Source organism: Rattus norvegicus, chromosome 17, assembly GCF_021556685.1.
Source record: "Rattus norvegicus strain SHRSP/BbbUtx chromosome 17, alternate assembly SHRSP_T2T, whole genome shotgun sequence".
NCBI classification, from domain to species: Eukaryota; Metazoa; Chordata; class Mammalia; order Rodentia; family Muridae; genus Rattus; species Rattus norvegicus.
The window spans coordinates 92,921,406-92,941,270 of NC_141550.1; the positions used below are offsets into that span (position 1 = coordinate 92,921,406).

A 19,865-nucleotide genomic window follows, 5' to 3' on the forward strand; every position below is an offset into this window, starting at 1 on the left:
ATTTCTGATTTTGTTAATTTGGACACACTCTCTGTGCCCTCTGGTTAGTCTGTCTAAGGGTTTATCTATCTTGTTGATTTTCTCAGAGAACCAGCTCTTGGTTTTGTTGATTCTTTGTATAGACCTTTTTCCTTTCTACTTGGTTGATTTCAGCCCTGAGTTTGATTATTTCCTACCTTCTACTGCTCTTGGGTGCATTTGCTTCATTTTGTTTTAGAGTTTTCATGTGTGCTGTCAAGGAACTGGTGTGTGTTCTCCCCTGTCTTTTTCTTTTTTGCAGTCAGTCACAGTTATGAGTTTTCTTCTTCACACAGCTTTTGTTGTGTCCCAAAGTTTGGATATGTTTTACCTTCATTTTCATTAAACTCTAAGAAGTCTTTTAATTTCTTCATTTTTTTCCTTGACTAAGTTATAAGTGAGTAGAGCGTTGTTCAACTTCCATGTATATATGGGCGTTCTTTCGTTATTGTTGTTATTGCAGATCAGCCTTAGTCTGTGGGCATATGACGGAATGCATGGGACTATTTCTATCTTCCTGTATCTGTTCAGGCCTGTTCAGTGACTGATTATATCTTTAACTTTGGAAAAGGGTCCAGGAGGTTCTGAGAAGAAGGTATAACCTTTTTTAGGATGGAATGTTCTATAAATATCTGTTAAATCCATTTGTTTCCTAACTTCTTTTAGTTTCTCTACATCTCTGTTGAATTTCTGTTTCCATGATCGGTTAAATGGTTCATTTTCGAGAAGATACCATGAGGTGCTGAGAAGTAGGTGTATCCTTTTGTTTTAGGATGAAATGTTCTATTAATATCTGTTAAGTACATTTGGGTCATAACTTCTGTTAATTTCTCTATGTCTCTGTTTAATTTCTATTTCCATGGTCTGTCCATTGATGAGAGAGCAGTGTTGAACCCTTCTACTATTATTGTGTGAGGTACAAGGTGTGATTAGACCTTCAGTAAGGTTTCTTTTATGAATGTATATGCCCTTGCATTTGGAGCATAGACATTTAGGATTGAGAGTTCATCTTGGTGGATTTTTCCTTTGATGAGTATGACGTTTTCTTTCTTATCTTTTTTACTGACTTTTGGTTTATTCAACATTAGAATGGCTACTCTCACTGGCTTCCTTGGACCATTTGCTTGGAAAGTCGTTTTCAAGTCTTTTACTCGGGGGTAGGGTCAATATTTGTCTCTTAGATGTGTTTCCTATGGAGCAAAATGCTGGGTACTCTTTACATATTCAATCTGTCAGTCTGTATCTTTTTATTGGAGAATTGAGTCCATTGTTGTTGATAGATATTAAGGAATAGTGATTGTTGCTTTCTGGTATTTTTGTATTTAGAGGTGGTATTATGTTTGTGTGTTTCTCTTCTTTATTTTGGTTGCAAAGAGATTAACTTTCTTGCTTTTCCTTGGGTGTGGTTTCCCTCCTTGTGTTGGGCTTTTCCACTTAATATCCTTTGTAGGGCTGTATTTGTAGAAAGAGATTTTATAAATTTGTTTTTGTCATGGAATATCTTGGATTCTTCTTCTAGCTTAATTGAGAGTTTTGCTGGATATAATAGCCTGGGCTCACAGTTGTGTTCTCTTAGGTTCTGTATGACTTCTGTCCAGGAACTTCTGGCTCTCATAATCTCTGGTGAGTAGTCCAGAGTAATTCTTATAGGTCTGCCTTCATATGTTACTTGACCTTTTCCCCTTACTTCTTTGAAATTTCTTTCATTGTTTTCTGCATTTGGTATTTTGACTATTATGTGACAGGAGAAATTTCTTTTCTGTTCCGTCTGTTTGGAGTTCTGTATGTTTCTTGTATCTTTATGTGCATCTCTTTCTTTAGGTTAGGGAAGTTTTCTTCTATAATATGTTGAAGATATTTAATGCCCCTTTAAGGTTGGAGTCTTCTCTCTCTTTATACCTATATTCCTTAGGTTTGAGCTTCTCATTCTTCCATGGATTTCCTGTATGTTTTGGGCTGAGAACTTTCTGCTTTTTCCATTGTCTTTGACGGTTCTTCTGATGTTTTCCATGGTATCATCTGCCCTTGAGATTCTATCTTCTCTTCCTTGTATTCTGTTGGTGAATCTCACATCTACGACTCCTAATCTCTTCCCTAGATCTTCTCTCTCCAGGGTTGTCTCTCTTTGTGCTTTCTTTATTGTTTCTATTTACATTTTTCACTCATGGATGGTTTTGTTTAATTCCTTCTACTGCTTGGTTGTGTTTTCCTGTAATTCTTTAAGGGATTTTTGTGTTTCCTCTTTAAGGGCTTGTACTTGTTTACCAGTGTTGTCCTGTATTTCCTTAAGGGAGTTATTTCTGACCTTCTTTAAGTCCCCCATCGTCATGATAAAAACGGGATTTAAAATCTAAGTCTTGCCTTTCCAGTGTGTTTGGATATCCAATATTTCCTTTGAAGGGAGAACTGGACTCTGATGATGCCAAGTATTCTTAGATTCTGTTGTTTGTCTTCCTGTGCTTACTTCTCATCATCAGTTTGTCTCTGAAGTTAGCTTGTCTTGCTGTTTCTGGCTGTGGCTTGATTCTCCTGTAGGCCCGTGTGTCTGCACTCCTGTGGACCTCTTTTCCTGTTCACTTTCAGCCAGTTCCAAGAACAGAGTGTTCTGTTCTCAGGGTTGTAGTTGCTCCTGGCAGCTGATTTTCAGCTCTCAGGGAGGGCAGGAACTAGAAGGGTCGTGCCCCTGAATGCTCCTAGGTCCCTGTGTTCAGAGGGCACAGATGACACTAGGCATTTTCAAGTGGGGTCTGGAATGTTGCCAGAGAGTATTCTCCTCAATTTCTCCCATTAGAAACTTGGTAACTAATTGCTAGATTGGTCAAGGAAGTTTAAGGCTGTTTAAAAATTAGGATAATACACAGGTTAAATTAAAAATGATAAAAAAGAGATATAAAATTGTGGGAACACATTTGATATTTGGAGTCTAATTATTTATTTATTTATATATGTGTGTATGTATTTATGAATATTTACTTCTATATATGAACAGAGTAATTTGAAAACTAATATTTTTATTAATGCTTTCACAATTTTAGATGACCCCACTGAGTCCACCCGTAGAAGCAGCTTGACCCTCAAGAAGTTCTGATGTATCCAGGATCACAGAATCACAGGCTCACAGGTCAACAGGCTTGCAGTAGGGACAGGCTCCAGTGAGAGACAGCTAGATCAATCAAACCCAGAGATATACAGATGGCAGCACTCAAGCACAAGGACATAAGCAACAGAAACTGTTAATACTTGGCAACATCAGAACCCAGTTCTCCCATCACAGCAAGCCCTGCACACCCCACACACCTAAAGGATCCAGATCTACATGCTCATCTTTGTCTATTCCACACACCATTTGTGAGTAAACTGCATACTTTTCAACCCGATTGTTCACCCTTTTTACTCTTGAATAATATTGTACGTACAGCTAAAGCGAAGAGCATTAACAATGTGATAATCCAAACAGTAATGAAAACAAAGAAAGAATATTAAATGGAGTAAGGGGAAAAAACAATAAAAATAGAAACAAGTCTGGTAGCTGGGAATATTTAACCATCTACTCTTTGTATTACAAAGTTCCATTGTCCAAATTCAGTGCTTCAATACCAAATGCATAAATGCTTCATGTTGTTAGGGTATCACTATGTGTATTTGGTTTTTTCAACTGTATTTTTTCTTGGATATTTTACGTATTTACATTTTAAATGTTACTCCCTTTCCCAGCCTCGGCCATCCCCTCCCCCTCCCTCTGATTCTATGAAGACGCTCCAACTCCCACCCACCCATTCCAAACTCAACACCGGCATTTCCCTACATTGAGGAAACAAGCCTTCACAGGACCAAGGGCTTCCCTTCCTATTGATGGGGACAATGCCATCCTCTGCTACATATGTGGCTGGAGTCATGGGTCCTTCCATGTGTACTCATTGGTTGCTGGTTTAGTCCTTGGAAGCTCATCTGTGAGGTCTCATTGGATGATATTGTTGTTCTTCCTAAGGTGTTGCAAGCCGCTTCACCTACTTCTGTCTTTTCTCTAACTCCATAATTGGGGTCCTATTGTTCAACCCAAAGGTTAGCCCATCTGTATCAGTCAGGCTCTGGCAGAGCGTCTCAAAGACACCCATATCTGTCTCTTGTCAGCAAGCACATCTTGTCATCAGCAATAGTGACTGGATTTAGAGGCTGAATATGGGAAGGATTCCCAGGTGGGGCAGTCTCTGGATGACCTTTTCTTCAGTTCCTGATACACTCTATGTCCCTGTATGTCCTCCCATGAGTTTTTTGTTCTCACTTTTGTGAAGGAATGAAGATCACCATTTTGATCTTCCCACTTCTTGAGCTTCATATGGTTTGTGACTCGTTTCTAACATATTCTGAGCTCATGAGCTAATATCTATTTATCAGTGAGTGGTACCATGTGTGTTCTTTTGTGACTGGGTTACCTCACTCAGGATGATATTTTCTAGTTCCATTAATTTTCATAAGCATTTCATGTAGTCATTGTTTTTAAGAGCTGAGTAGTATTCCATTGTGTAAATGTACCAGATTATCTGTATCCATTTCTCTGATGAAGGACATCTGGCTTCTTTCCAGCTTCTGGGTATTATATAAATAAGACTGGTATGAACATAGTGGGGCATGTGTCCTTCTTATATGTTGGAACATCTTTTGGGTATATGCTCAGGAATGGTATGGCAGGGTCCTCAGGTAGTACTACGTCCATTTTTCTGAGGAATCTCCAGACTGATTTTTAGATTGGTTGTACCAGCTTGCAATCTCACCAACAATGGAGGAGTGTTTCTCTTTTTCAGCATCCTCAACGGGTACTTTTGCCACCTGAGTTTTTGATCTTAGCCATTCTAACTGGTATGAGGTGGAATCTCAGGATTGTTTTGATTAGCATTTCCCTGTTGACTAAGGCTGTTGAACATTTCCTTAGGTATTTCTCAGCCATTCAATATGCCTCAGGTGAGAATTCTTTTTTGAGCTCTGCACCCCATTTTTAATAGGGTTATTTGACTCTCTGGAGTCTAACTTCTTTAGTTCTTTGTATATGTTCAATATTTGCCCTCTATTGGATAGGATTGGTAAAGAACTTTTCCAAACATGTTGTTTGCTGTTTTGTCCTAATGACAGTGTCCTTTGCCTTACAGAAGCCTTGCAATTTTATGAGGTCCCATTTCTCATTTCCAGATCTTAGAGCAGAAGCCATTGGTATTCTGATCAGGAAACTTTTCCCAGTGCCCATGTGTTTGAGGCTCTTCCCCACTTTTTCTTTTATTAATTTGAGTGTATCTGGTTTTATGTGGAGGTCCTTGATCCCCCTGTATTTGAGCTTGGTACAGGGTGATATGAATGGATCGATTTGCACTCTTCTACATGGTGATCCCCAGTTGAACCAGTGCCATTTTTTGAAAGTGCTATATTGTTTCTTGTTTGATCATAGCAATAGAAACCAAACTAGGGCACGGTTCATTCAGGGTTAGAGGGTTATCCTAATGTTTACATTAGGATAGTCTATGAAATTTTTATTAACTCTAATGTGAAGTCTATGTAGTAATAGACATATGGCATGCTTCCTTAATCTGGTTCTAGCACCAGAGTTCTAAGTCTATTACCAAATATAAATGCTTGATATCTCTGGGCATTTCATTTTTTTCTATCCCAACTTAATTTAGGTATTACCCTTCTTATTCTAGTAATTTAAGAAATTCCTAGTGGATTCATTCTTGTAGTATATGGGTGTGAGTTAAAATATTACAGCTCCAAGAATTTCTTTCGTAGTATATATTGGTCACAAATATATAATGCCCAGGGGTTTTATTGATCCTCATACATAAATAATAGTTCTCCATAGTATTCATTGGAGGTTGGTTTCAGGCATCCCATGAATACCAAAAGCTATGAATATTAAAAATCCCTTCTAGAAAATGACGTATTTACATATAACATACATATAGCCTCTTATGTAAGTTAAACTATATTTAAGTTACTTGTAATATGTCAAAGAAATGCCTTATAAATAGTTGTTATGCTCTATTTTTTGAGAATAATCAGAAGGCAAGGCATAAATGTTCATCCTAGATGCAATTCTCACATATTTTCATTCTGATGTTGGCTGAATCCTCAACAGCAGAATTCATGGACAATTTTCAAGTCATGTCTATAGAAGAACCCGCTGGAGTCTTATGCCTTCAACATGAAAGCAACTGTTGAGGATGAGAAACTTCAAGGCAAGATAAATGATGAAGACAAACAGAAGATTCTTGACAAGTGCAATGAAATCATCAGCTGGCTGGATAAGAACCAGACTGCGTAGAAGGAAGAATTTGAGCATCAGAAGAAAGAACTGGAGAAGGTCTGCAACCCTCTCATCACCAAGTTGTACCAGAGTGCTGGTGGCAAGCCTGGAGGAATGCCTGGTGGCTTCCCTGGTGGAGGAGCTCCTCCATCTGGTGGTGGTTCTTCAGGCCCCACCATTGAAGAGGTGGATTAAGTCAAAGTAGAGGGTATAGCATTGTTCCACAGGGACCCAAAACAAGCAACATGGAATAATAAAACTATTTAAATTGGCACCAAAAAATCTTTCCTTATTCATTAGAAAAACATACAGGATTAGAGAATCATACAGGAGATGAAGATGTAGAAAGATTCAAAAGGCTAGCACCGAGGAGTACAGATGCCATCCCTGTGGAAGCAAGACTTTCAGAAGCTTTGCCTTCCTGGGCTGAAATGTCTTCTGTACGTTCCCAGGGGGTGCTGCAGAGAACAGTGGTCATGGATGGTCACACAAAGGGGAAGATCCTTCTTAACCTCCAAGAGAGCTGGGAAACTCGATCATCTCATTTCCAGTTGCATCACTGGCCACTCCAGGCCCTTCAGTACATGTGATCACCCAGAGATTCCCCTGCCAGACATAACTCTCAGGGACATATCCCTCTACAGCTACAGGAGGGAAGGAAGCAGGCCCTACTCCACCAAGGTCCTTCAAGTCTTGGGAACCCACATGTGCTCCCCCCACTGATGATGAGGCTTCAGTAGCCCCAGCACTCAGCCCAGCATCTTGGCTTTGATTCTCTGTAAACACAGTAAAGGCAAGACTCACCCTTCCTTGCCCATTCATAACCAAGTGCCCATGAGTCCCAGGGTGGGGTTCAAGTCCCAGGCAGGTGATGGGACAGCACACATATCTCTCAGTGTGCCTCCAGCTTTGGTCTAGAGCAGAGAGTGGTTTGGCATTGCTAGGTCCATGGCATTGTTGTTTCTTTGTGTGCACATGACAACATGAAGCAGAGGTTTGCTGCCATCTCAGAGAGGGCAATACTGTTTGCTGGTGGAGGAAGATGATTTGATATGTGCATAGAGCCTGCTCTGAACAAGTGCCACAGACAGCAATACCGTGGCTTCAAAGGGGAGGGAAATTATAAAACAGGGACAATAGGGTTGATTTTTTAAAATAAGACTTGTTTGAAATCTTCGTTCAAACCAAATGAGATCTGCTTAGCTGCACACACGGAAGAGGCCAGAAGGAAAATAACTGTTCAGCCTCGGTTACTAATCCTGTCTTTAGAAGCATGCATTTTTGTAATGTACATGATTGGAAGGCAGGTGAGGCTAAGACTGCTTCATCAGGGCATCCTTGCCTGCTGAACTGGGAAAAGAAGAGACCTAGTAGACAGGACAGTACCCTCAGTCCCTGGGGAGGAGGCAAGTCCATCAGTGGTGACAGATGAGTCCCAGGTCACTGTGCTGGGCACATCCTGGTGACAGTAGACTCAGTCTCAGCCATGCCAGTGTTATAGTGCCTTTGTCTGCCAAGTCACAGAGAAAATTCATGCTTTTTCTTTCTGTCTTAGTTGGGTCCGCTTGGAAGGCTTGGAAGGCACCCAACCAAGCCAGACTCTGTGTCCTCCAGCAGGGGGCAGCACTACATAAGATTATTGTTTGAGATGTCCAGATTTCCACTATTATTACTAAGTATTATTACAGATTACAGTATTTCCAGTAGGTGGCTGCTTTGTACAGAGGTTATTTGTTTATTTGTTCTTAGAGGCACAGGTTGGACATCCCAGCAGAGCCCCGAGCCCTAACTAGTTGAAAGCTCATGGTGCTAATATTGCATGCTGTGTTTTTGTCTGCCCCTCTGGTGTGGGTCCCCAGGACTGTGTAATCTGTCTCTATGTATATGGCTGTCCAGTGTGGCTTTGTGCCCTTCCCTTTCATTTGACTCTTCTCTACTGCACAGAAATAAAATGTATATTATATATGACCTCATTATAGACCTTTACAGGGGGAAAGTTTGCTTAAAGAAAAATGCCTTTGGAAACATATTTAAGCAGATCTTGACACTTTACTAGGAAAACAACATCATTCCCAAGCAGCACACTTAATACGGGTGTCCAGGACCAAAAGTTCTTAAGCGTGAATATGATATGTTGGAGAAATGGCTCATTGGTTAAGATCTCATAGTACTTTTGTTGAGGACACCCAACACCCATGTCTAGCAACTCCAGCTCCAGGAGTTCCAATACCTAAGGTCTCTACAAACACCTATACTCATGGGCACACATCACGCAGAGATATGTAACTAAAAATGATCAGATATTTAAAACATGATGACCAAGCTTTCTTAATTATTTAATCAGTTTAACATACAGTAACCTCCTTCTCCCTCATCTCACCTTTGTGACGTTCCAGGGTATTTATGCTTCTGTAGACATCACTGACTATAAGCTACATTTCAATAAACTGATTTTGTACTGTAGCTGAGAATAATCCTTGGCTTTCTTTGGGCAACCCAGATCCAAGCCATCTTACATTTACAGTCAGAGTTAACTTGAAGAAATCTTTCAGTTCATCTCTCTGATGATTCTGTGCCCCTGTTAGTTAAAAATTCTCACAAAGTAAAATGCTGGGGCCACATGAATTGGGATGAGCACACATGGCTTGCATGACATTTTGTTTTCTTCTTGAGGCAGGGGCTCATATATCGAAGGCTGACCTCACACTCACTTTATTGCTAATGATAACTTTGAATTTCTGATCATCTACTTCTGCCCAAAAGTGCTTGAATTATAGACATGTAATATCACATTGGTACATGCTGGGAACAAACTCAGGCCTTTTGGCATGCTAGGCAAGGACTCTACCAACTGGGCTACATTCCAGACCATGCTTGACGTTATCTCTTAGAGACTTACTCTGTGTGTGTGTGTGTTTGTGTGTGTGTGTGTGTGTGTGTGTGTGTGTGTGTGTGTGTGTGTGTGTGTAGGTAGTGTTACATGCAGTCATGACTCACCCCATGTGAGGACTTGGAACTAGCTTAAAAGGACCAAGAGTTCTTAAGTGCTGAACCATCCCTCTAGCCCTGCTAGACAGTTTCAATCCAAGGCTAGAAATGCTAGTTCAGTGACACTTACAAGCACAACTGTGTTCTGGAGATGCATCGTGACCAGTTCAGATTCAAGACTGAAGGGCTGTGACAGTGATGGCTGAGATGATCAGCTGCCCCAGGCCAGTCATGAACAGTACTCACTCTGGAAATTTCTGGTGTATGTAAATTGTGTTTGGCTCGGTATGGTAGCACATCCCCCACCCCCTACTCAAGAGGTGAATTCAGGAGGATCATGAGCTGAAGAGCAGCCTCAGCTACATACCAAGTTTGAGGAGACTCTGGGCTATGTGAAGCCTTATATACCTAATCTCCACTAATCAGTTGTTTCTATCAGAGTATTTTTCATCTTAGTTCCTGGTGTAAAATCAGTAGCATTAGGAAGTTTTTTAGTTTTTGGGTTTTTTTTCTACTGTGTTCAACTGGAGAGCATTGGAAGCCATCATTTTAGCTGCTGTGTCCAAACCATAGAGTCTGTCCCAATGTTTTAAGTAGAGCAGAGTTTCTACTGAACTGTGGACATAGGTAGAGAGGCAGGAGCTAACTCATGCCCTTCTACCTGGGCCTTCTGCTGTGCCTCTCCCCTTGCCCCTTCCAGGAAGACGAGTGTTTAGGAACAAGGGTATCTTTCTATCTTCTTACCAGAGACAAAGAGTTGGAGTTCCTCCTCTCCCTTCTTTTCTCTGTGTGGGGAAATGGCAGGCTCAGAGGTAGAAGGAACAGGATAGAGGTTCCCCTAGTCCAGTGCCTCTGGTGTGGCCACAAATTGGGCTGAAGTGACAAGTCTGCTTTGGTAGAGATGGAAATGAAGGGGCTTATCAAAAACATCTGGCTAGACAGTGTCAACAAGATATAGGTCAGCCTGGAAGATGTTCCTTTCATCCTCTGGGAGTTATGGGGTACATTGGAATGCTAGGGCTGGCATTTCCTAAGGCTCCATCATCCCTCTTTCTCTGAGCCTCACCTCCTGAGTTCCTTCGTACACAGTGATTTCCAGCACATTTCCCTGCATTTGTTTCTGCTCTAAGAAGTAAGAGCTAAACCAGATATGGTGGTCCAGCACTTGGAAGGCAGAGGCAGTCGATCAGGAATTCAGGGTCATCCTCTGCTACAGAGTGAGTGTGAAAGCATCTTGAGCTACAAGACCCTGTGAAAACAGCCAGATCATTCCATGGACAGCTTAATGAGAAAGTAGGCAACCAGTCACATCTCTGAAATGTTTAGAGCCCGCCCCCTCTTTCTGCTGGGAGCCTAGATCATTGATGCTCACAACATCTGACTTTCCTATGAAGCTATTTATAAAAATATCTGTGTTTAGCGGCTGAAGAGATGGGCTCTGCTGTTAAGCACACCGGCTCCTCTTGCAGAGCAAGAGTTTCCAGGGTCCACATCGAGATTGATAAGCAAACTCTGTAACTCCAGTTCTAGGGTATCTGTCACCCTCTTCTGACCACTGCAGGCACCATGCATTCATACCAATAAATCTGAAAAAAATCATTGAAACGACTGCATTTGGTCATCAGCTGCCACTTTAAATATATCTGGCAATAAAATAAGTTAGACATCGATTTACTAACAGTGAAACAGACGTGATAGGCAAGTCTCACTGTAGACGAGGTTGATTGGAGTTCACACTGGGTGTGTGTCTGTGTGTGAGTGTGTGTGTGTGTATGTGTGTGTGTGTTTTCACACAGTGTGAACACAGTGTGCACACATGTTGTTGATAAATTGTGGGGTTTGGAGTTATCACTGAAATTTCCAGGCTTTTGTCACTAAGAGCAAGGCATTGGACCAGGGACACATAGGATATTGGTAGAAAGTAAGGAATGTTTTCTTCTCTTATTAAGGAAGAAAAGTTAGAGCCAATCTTGGAGTCAGATCAAAGGCTCAAAGTATGGGTCATGGGGGTTGTGCATCTTTATAAATCATTTACACAGATCCTACCTTTCCTCAAATGCCTATGGTAAGGGATTTTCTCAGACATGTTCTAATTGTTATATGTATCCGTTGGTTGAGAAAATGGGGGTTCCACGATTTTTCTGTCCTTGATTGTAATCTCTCCACATTACGCTTCTGCTCATTGATCCTAGGTCCATAGACTATTTAACTTTTGATTGTATTATTTGGGAAGACGTTTAAAACTGCCAAAGTATACCAAATATGTCAGTGTAGCTTTGACTTTCCCCCATGCTTCTGTTATCTCACAGCTGTGACTGGAAGATTAGGAAGGATGGCCACTAATGTGTCAAATTCCTAGAGCAGGATCGTCCTGTCACTCTTAGGTTTAGTTAGACTGTCTGTAGTGAGGCTCAGATATCCTACTATTTAATTTGTAGTTCCCACACTCAGAAGAGATTGGCATATTAAAGTACATAACCTTAACAGTCCTCAGAGAAAGCCAAAGCTGTGCACAAGTTAAAGTGACAAAGTCCAATTTTATTCAGGGTAGTATAACTAAAGAGACCCAGGTACTGAGCTGGCCTGTGTTCTAAACACACGAGAGATACATGGGGATGTATAGTCAAGAAACATGGAGCTCATGGTTGATACCAACATGGGTGAATTTTAGTAACCCCTACCTTGAAAGCTTCCTGCTGAAGGCAGGCAAGCATGCACAGATATCAAGGATGTGGATAGAAACATTTCTGTAAGATAGTGAGGGGGTGAGTGTGTATATGTGGGTTCTTGCTAAACTGCCTTGGCGACTGCTAAATCTTGAGTGAACAAAGATGTACACACAAAGCACACAGGCCAAGGAGAAGGTTCAAAGTCTAACTAAAGTTTGATTTGTGTAAGAATCTGTGTCAGATACCCGACTGTATGCAATGTAATTGGACAGGGCTACAAAGGGTATTGTAGCTGGACCCAGAATTTTTCAAGAATCTCTCTTTCTCTAAAGAAATATAAGGTTGGGCCCCAAAGATATCTGAGGATAGCCCTGCTGTCATCTCGGTGAAACTTTACTCATCCTTTTTAATCCTATGACCTCCAGCAGATGATAGGACAACAGTTCATTGTACATACTGACCATGAACAAAATAAAACCAAAACCAAAAACAAGGAGAAGTATATTCTGAGGCAACTCTGAGTGAATACTGCATAGGAGTACAGATTCGGGTTTTCCAGAATTAAAGACTCTATTGGGGAAGAGGTTGGCATGAGGTCTTATAGCCATAGAACAAAAGATAATAAATCAATACACAAATACAGGGGAAAGAACATTTGGTGGGCAGCCTACAGCACAGCAGGAAAATGTCCCGCTGATGATATTCTTCTTTTCCACATTACTGAAAAGCCAGTCGTTGGCTGAGTTCAACAATACATTTCAAATGTTTTATATAACAGGCACAAAGATCCTAGGTCAGCTACAAAGGTTGGTAATAAGTTTAAAGACCCCAAAGATAGTACAAGATAATTTTGGCTTCCGATGATTCATCCCCTGTGTAGTGGTCAAGTACTCCTCAGTCACTTTGAGCTGTCTTCAACACAGATGTCGTTTTTTCAGTGAACCTGCACTTACATTAGAAACAAGAGACTTGGTGCTTTTAGAAGCAGAGTCACTGGGAGAAGCTGCACAGGGCCCGCCCCTCTGCACTGGTCCCGCCTTCTTCCTCTCATTGGCTGAGATTCTCAGCGCGTCACTCCGGCGACCAGGTTGTGACCGCCCTCCCAGCAGAGAGGGAATCAAAGCGCAGGAAAAGGCGCCTGTGTGCAGGTATAGAGATCTAGTCTGGGTCAGGGCTATGGAAGGTGTGGAAACCCTGTTTCGTTGGTTACCTGAGAGGGCGGAGTAACAGCTCTGGTTGACCAGGCAGGTTAGGCAGGTCGGGATTCCCTTGCCAGGGTGATAATCCACCTCGGACCACATAGCTGAGGTAAAGAATGGAGCAGGCTGCTTTAGAGGATCAGGGTCTCTACCTCAGCAGGTCGTGGCGGGAAGGTGGAGGGCTACTCTGCGGGGTTGTACCGCGCCAGGGGAAAGGTTGGTGGCCAGTGCTTGTCCTGCCCGGGTTCACTGAACTTGAGCCCTGCATGGTTGCTTACTGAGGCGGTCCCTTGCCCCAAGGGCTCTGGTAGTGGGGCGGCCCCATGCAAACTTTACTAAGCAGGGCGCTGGTGCGGCAGGCCAGGGCCCTCAGGGGTCTCTTCACCCAAGGTAGTGCTCAACTGGAAGTTCCCTACCCTCAGCCTGCCTGGTCCTTCCCAGCAGGTGATTGAGGGAACTGACAGGTTGAGGGTGTCTCACTTTAAGCCTTGGGCCCATCTCATTCTCACTCAGGTGCTCCAAGTTCCTGCTCTCCTTTCCCTGCCTGTGACACCAGCTGCTGCACTCCACACACCACCCTTCCTGGTTCATGCTCATCTCTGGAGAGGTGGCTGAGATGCTAATATTATAGGGAAACGAACCAGGGAGATTTCCTCTGCCACCTGAAGCCAACATTCATGAAGGGTTGGAGCTCAGGCAGTCAAGAAAAGTGTCTTTTTCCAATCCTGAGAGAGACAAACAAAACAGCAAATCATTCTTCTCTATCTCTGTCTATATCTGTCTCTCTGTCTCCGTCTCTGTCACTCTGTCTCTCTGTCTCTGCGCGCTCTCTCTCGCTCTATCTCTCTCACAAACACACACACACACACACACACACACACACACACACACACACACACACACACACACACACACAACCCAGACAGACAGAGATCTGCTCCTGCCTGATAGAAGTGTGAGAAAAAAATTGTTGGTTCGTGTTGAATGCCATTTATGTTGAATTCTGGCAAGTATTTCTGTAAGCATCAAATTCATTTTCCATTTCCTCCAGGGTTTGTTTAACAGATTGATTAAGCACATTGATTTGTGTCTTTTCTTCCTGAAGGCCCTTGGATGTTCTACCCTTATGTTAACTTCCACATCTAGTAACCTTATACTAATCCACACCTAGTAATCTTATAGTAATGAAGATGTTGTTATGTAGTTAATTGGTAGGGGATGTCTGTATGTAAAGAGCTTTACAGGTAACTTTTCTGTTGCTCTTTGCTGTCATCCACATTTTTACTAACACATACAGACATTGAGAGACTTTGTGAGAGGACATGAGGGAGATGGGTTTCTCTGATTTAGTTTCCATTAAGATACTTCCCAAACAATAACTTTCATATACAGCATATGTATTTAATAAAGATCTGTTAAGTATCTATTGTGCAAGAGACGCTTTTCAACAGCAGGTGAATATCACCTCTTGGGACAGCCGTCTTCTAGAAGAACTTCAGATCATAAATAAATATAATATGCCCTTGTCAGATGATGTTATAGGACTTAAGAGAAAAAGCAGGGAGAAGGCAGAGCCAGAAATGAGTTTCAATTGGACTAGATGTCTTTTATACTTTTCAAAAAATATTTTACGCATGCGAGTATGTGTATCTATGTGTGTGTGTGTGTGTGTGTGTGTGTGTGTGTGTGTGTGTGTACACCTCGTTGTGAGCATTTGTTCGCATGCACAGTCTAGAGGAGGAGTTCAGGTGTCCTGCTCTATCATTGTCCTGCTGAGTCCTTTGAGATGGTGTCTGAGCTTGAAGCTAGGTTGGCATGCCAGCACCAATATTTTGTCTGCTGCTCTCAAGGCTTGGTTTAGAGGCATATATGTAGTCAGATGTGCTTTTTATGGAGATTTAAACTCAGGTTTATGTTTGCCCAGCAAACACCCATATACACTGACCTAGTTCCCTTAAGGCTGATTGTACATAACTTCTTTTTTTCTAAATTTGCTCCTATTTTATTTATTTTTATTATTCATTTTAATTTTATTGGGTATTTCTCTTTTTCTATTCTTTTCTATTTTTTTAAAATGTATTTACATTTCAAATGTGATTCACTTTCCTGGTTTCATATCCATAACCCCCATCCCATTCACCCTCCCAGTTCTTTTATATTTTTTCCTCCCCAAACATCTCCCTTTCCTGTCTCCCTGCCCTGAAATTCCACTACAGTGAGAGGTCCAGACTTGGCAGGACAAAGGGTTTCTCCTCCCATTGGTACCCAACAAGGCCATGCTCTGCTACATGAAGCTGGAGCCATGGGTCGGTCCATGTGTACTCTGTGGGTAGTGGATTAGTCCCTAGGAGCTCTGGTTGGTTGGAATTGTTGTTCTTTTGGGGGTTTTGTTTTATGATGGAACATCTTTTGGGAATACGGCCAGGACAGGTATAGCAGGGTCCTCAGACAGTCCAATTTTCAATTTTCTGAAGAACCTCCAGAGGGATTTCCAGAGAGGTTGTACCAGTTTGCAATCCACCCAACAAAGGAGGAGTGTTCCTCTTTCCCCACATCCTCTCCACCATCTTCTGTCACCTGAGTTTTTATCTTAGTCATTCTGACTGGTATGAGATGGATTCTCAGGGTTGTTTCAATTTGCATTCCCTGGATGACTCCAGATGTATGCTCAACATTTCTTTAGGTGTTTCTCCAACATTCGATATACCTCAGCTGAGTATTCTTTGTTTAACTCTGTACCCCGTTTTTTTCATAGGGTTATCTGACTCACTGGAGTCTAACTTCTTGAGTTCTTTGTATATTTTGGATATTAGCCCTCTATCAGATGTAGGATTGTTAAAGATCTTTTCCCAATCTGTTGGTTAAAGTCACACCATGGCATTATATATTATTTGGGACTAATATGAAGGTTATCATTTCCCTAATTTCTTTTTCAGCCTGTTTATCCTTTGAATAGAGGATGGCTACTGATTTGTTTGAGTTAATTTTATACCGAGCCACTTTGCTCTTTGTCAGGCTTAGTAGTTCTCTGGTTCAACTTCTGTGGTCACTTAAGTATTCTATCATATCATCTGCGAATAGTGATATTTTGACTTCTTCCTTTCCACTTTGTATCTCTTTGACCTTCATTTGTTGTCTGATTACTCTGGCTAAGAATTCAAGAACTATATTCAATAAGCAGCAAGAAATTGGGCAGCTTTGTCTACTCCCTGATTTTAATGGGACTGTTTCATGTTTCTCTCCATGTAGTTTGATGTTGTCTACTGTTTGCTGTATATTGCTTTTACTACGTTTAGTTACCGACACTGAATTCCTGATCATTCCAGGGCTTTTATTATGAAGGGGTGTTGCATTTTGTCCATTGCTTTCTCAGCATCTAATGAAATGATCATGTGGTTTTTATCTTTGAGGTTTTTTTATAAAGTGAAATCTGTTAATGGACTTCCATATATTGAACCATCCCTCTCTTCCTGGGATGAAGTCTCCTTGATCAGGGTGGTTGTTCATTTTTATGTATTCTTTGATCCTATTGCGAGAATTTTATTAAGTATTTTTGCATTGATATTCAAAAGGGAATTTGGTCTGTAGTTCTCTTTATTTGTTGGGTCTTTCTGTGGTTTCAGTATAAGTAATTGTGACTTCATAGAAGGCATTTGGTAGTGCTTTCTCCCTTTCTATTTTGTAGAATGGTTTGGAGAGCATTGGTATGAGGTCTTCTATTAAGGTCTGATAGAATTCTGCATTAAACCCATCTTGTGGTGGGCCCTTTTTGATTCACAGACTTTTAATAACTGGTTCTAATTCTTTAGGAGTTATGAGGTAATTTCGATGGTTTATCTGTTCCTTGTTTATCTTTGGTACTTGGTATTTGTCTAGAAAACTGTCCATTTCCTCCAGATTTTTATGTTTTGTTAAATTTGGCCTTTCTTAATAGGACCTGATGATTTTTTTCATTTCCTCAGATTCTGTTGTTATGTCTCCTCTTTAATTTCTGATTTTGTTAATTTGGACACACACTCTATGCCCTCTGGTTACTCTGTCTATGAGTTTATCTACTTATTGATTTTCTCAAAGAGCCAGCTCTTGGTTTTGTTGGTTCTTTGTATAGACCTTTTTGTTTCTACTTGGTTGACTTCAGCCCTGAGAATGATTATTTCCTACCTTCTACTGCACTTGGTTGCAGTTGCTTGTTTTGATCTGGAGATTTTAGGTGTGCTGTCAAGCTGCTGATTTGTGCTCTCTCCTGTTTTTTGCTTTTTTCAGGCAGTCACACCTATGAGTTTACCTCTTTGCACAGCTTTAATGGTGTCCCATCAGTTTGGGTATGTTGTACCTTCATTTTCATTAAACTCTGAGAAGTGTTCTAATTTCTTTCTTTATACCTTCCTTGACTAAGGTATATGTGTAGAGCATTGTTCAACTTCCATGTATATGTGGGTGTTCTTTCATTATTGTTGTTATTGAAGATCAGCCTTAGTCTGTGGAATATGATGGATTGCATGGGATTATTTCTATCTTCCTGTATTTGTTGAGGTATGTTTTATGACCCGTCATATGGTCAGTTTTTGAGAAGATACCATGAGGTGCTGAAAAGAAGGTGACTCTGGAGTCTGACTCCTTGGTCCCTGGTTTCCAACAGGGCTCCTGTCAGGACTGTGGCCCTGTCTGTAGCAGACCTCCTGTGAGGGCCTTCCAACTGGAGGATATTCAAAGGGGCAGAGAAGCTGCTGATATGTTGCCCAGGCTGCAGTAGCTCTCCTGGGAGGCCTTCAGACTGTGGTGTCTTCAGAGGAACATTCAAAATGTGTCCTCTGTGAAGCTGTTCTGGGGACACAGATAAAGGGGGGTGACAATGGACTGTGGTTTCTCTTTCCTTGAGTGCAGCCACAGGACAGGGAGGCCTTTTATTGTTTTTGGCAACTGCATTCCCTCCATTTGTATTGTCACCACTGCCCCTGCCCTCCTCTCACCCCCATGGATGAAGCTGCTTCTGTCCATGACCCAGGTCTGTTCTGTTTCTGACAAAGGAGTGTTCCTCAAGTCAGGTCAGGTACTGAACACCTGTGCCACAACCTCGTCACATTGATGGAGTGGACAGTCCAAGTCAGGGTCAGGTGGGAGAGTTGCAAGGTTTAGGAAAACAGGTAGCTAGAAAACATCTCAGCCAGGGAAAACTCTGATAATGAAGCCTGTAGGCATTACTGAATCATCAGTCAGAATTGTATGGGTAGTCATGAGTGTCAAAGTAACTTTATTGAAGCTTGGAATTTCTTTTGTCCTGGATCGGGTGGTTTATTGGCTGTAAGTGGTCTAATTAATTCTTTCTGTCGTGATCTGCACTCTTCTACAATCTCCCTGCAACTTAACTTTTCTCTAACCTTTGGTACGAACTTAATTGATGAAAGTCAGGGCTATCATATGAGAATTTTCTGTTTGCTCTTATTTAATATCATATGTGAACCTGGGACAAATTATTATTGAGATATGCTTATAGAGCCTTGTGGCAAATCTGGACACACTCCCAACCGTTACTGAATTGAAGCCCTAATCTGGGTGGGTTCCTTGTGGGGCCAGGAGCCATTTGTAAGCTCTGTTGAATGATACTTTTGCCCACATGGAGCCTCTCCTGTCAGGGATGCTGGATGCCAGTTTGCACTGTGTCAGCAATGAGCAGAAGAGCAGGGAAAAAGGGGTTAAATCCTTGTGACCTTGTGAGCCATGAAACTCTGAACCTATCCTGAAGAAAAAGAGAATTCAACAAGTGTCTGCTGGGCATTAAACTCGGGAGCTCTGGAAGAGCACTCAGTTCTCTTCACCTTTGTGCCATCTCTCCAGCCCTAAGGCTGATACTGTCAATAAGGAAGGAGCTGGGTGCTGGGCTGAAGTAGGCTTTTGTTGTTTCTAGTGAAAAAGAAGTGTTTAGAAGGTAGGGGTTGAGGAGGAGGGAAAATGTCTGAAACTTTTTATCCTCTATTGCTGATACCTTCGGGAGTTAAAATGTCTCTCTCCTGGTGGCCATTTAACATCAAAAGCAGCCCACTCCAAGTTTCATTAAGTGGTCCTTAATCCTAAATTCTTGAAAATGACTCAGAATAAGATTAAGGTGAGAAAACAATTCGTCCCATGTCCAAAATTTTCATCAGTCCAAGTCCAAAACATGAAAACTGAATGCACAAAAAGAACAATAAACACACAAACCAAGTGTCCCTTTTCAAGGGCAAAGTACACAGACCAAACCATCACTGCTGTGGATGTGATAAAGCAGGCTATCTGCTCCTGCCAGATGTGAGATGAACACAGGTTCTGGTGAATTTGCTGGCGTCACACTGGATCAAAGTTCTCTGACATTGCTGGCCTCTGGACAGGTCAAAGCCCTGTTACCTAGCCTCTGTGAGCCCTCCTGATACTTGCAAGAAAGAAAGAAGTCAAAAGCAGAACACTATGAAGCTAGATAGAGAGAGCACAGAGAAGTCAACCTCAGTACCTAGTTGTAACTGCCACTCCTCCCTTTCACCACTCTCCCATGGGTCCCACAGAAGAAGCAAGTTTCCAGATGTATGCACCAATGTGAGGTTCAAACTGAACCGATTCCAGGACCTCTTGATTGACATTCATGGAGACAGTGATCTATACAATAGCAAGAGGAGTTTAATTCTGCCTTATTGAGGCCTTCCTCCTTAAAGGGAGATGACCCTGGGC

General features: G+C 41.7%; 1 long non-coding RNA gene across 1 annotated transcript in view; it reads left to right on the forward strand.

Moving 5' to 3' along the window:
• Positions 1-8,269, forward strand: part of LOC148000331 (uncharacterized) — a 34,046-nt gene extending 25,777 nt beyond the window's left edge. The window contains exons 2-3 of the long non-coding RNA XR_015641959.1: positions 3,054-3,366; positions 6,143-8,269. This is a non-coding gene — a long non-coding RNA (uncharacterized LOC148000331). The remainder of the gene's footprint in view (positions 1-3,053; positions 3,367-6,142) is intronic.
• Positions 8,270-19,865: the final 11,596 nt, after the last annotated feature.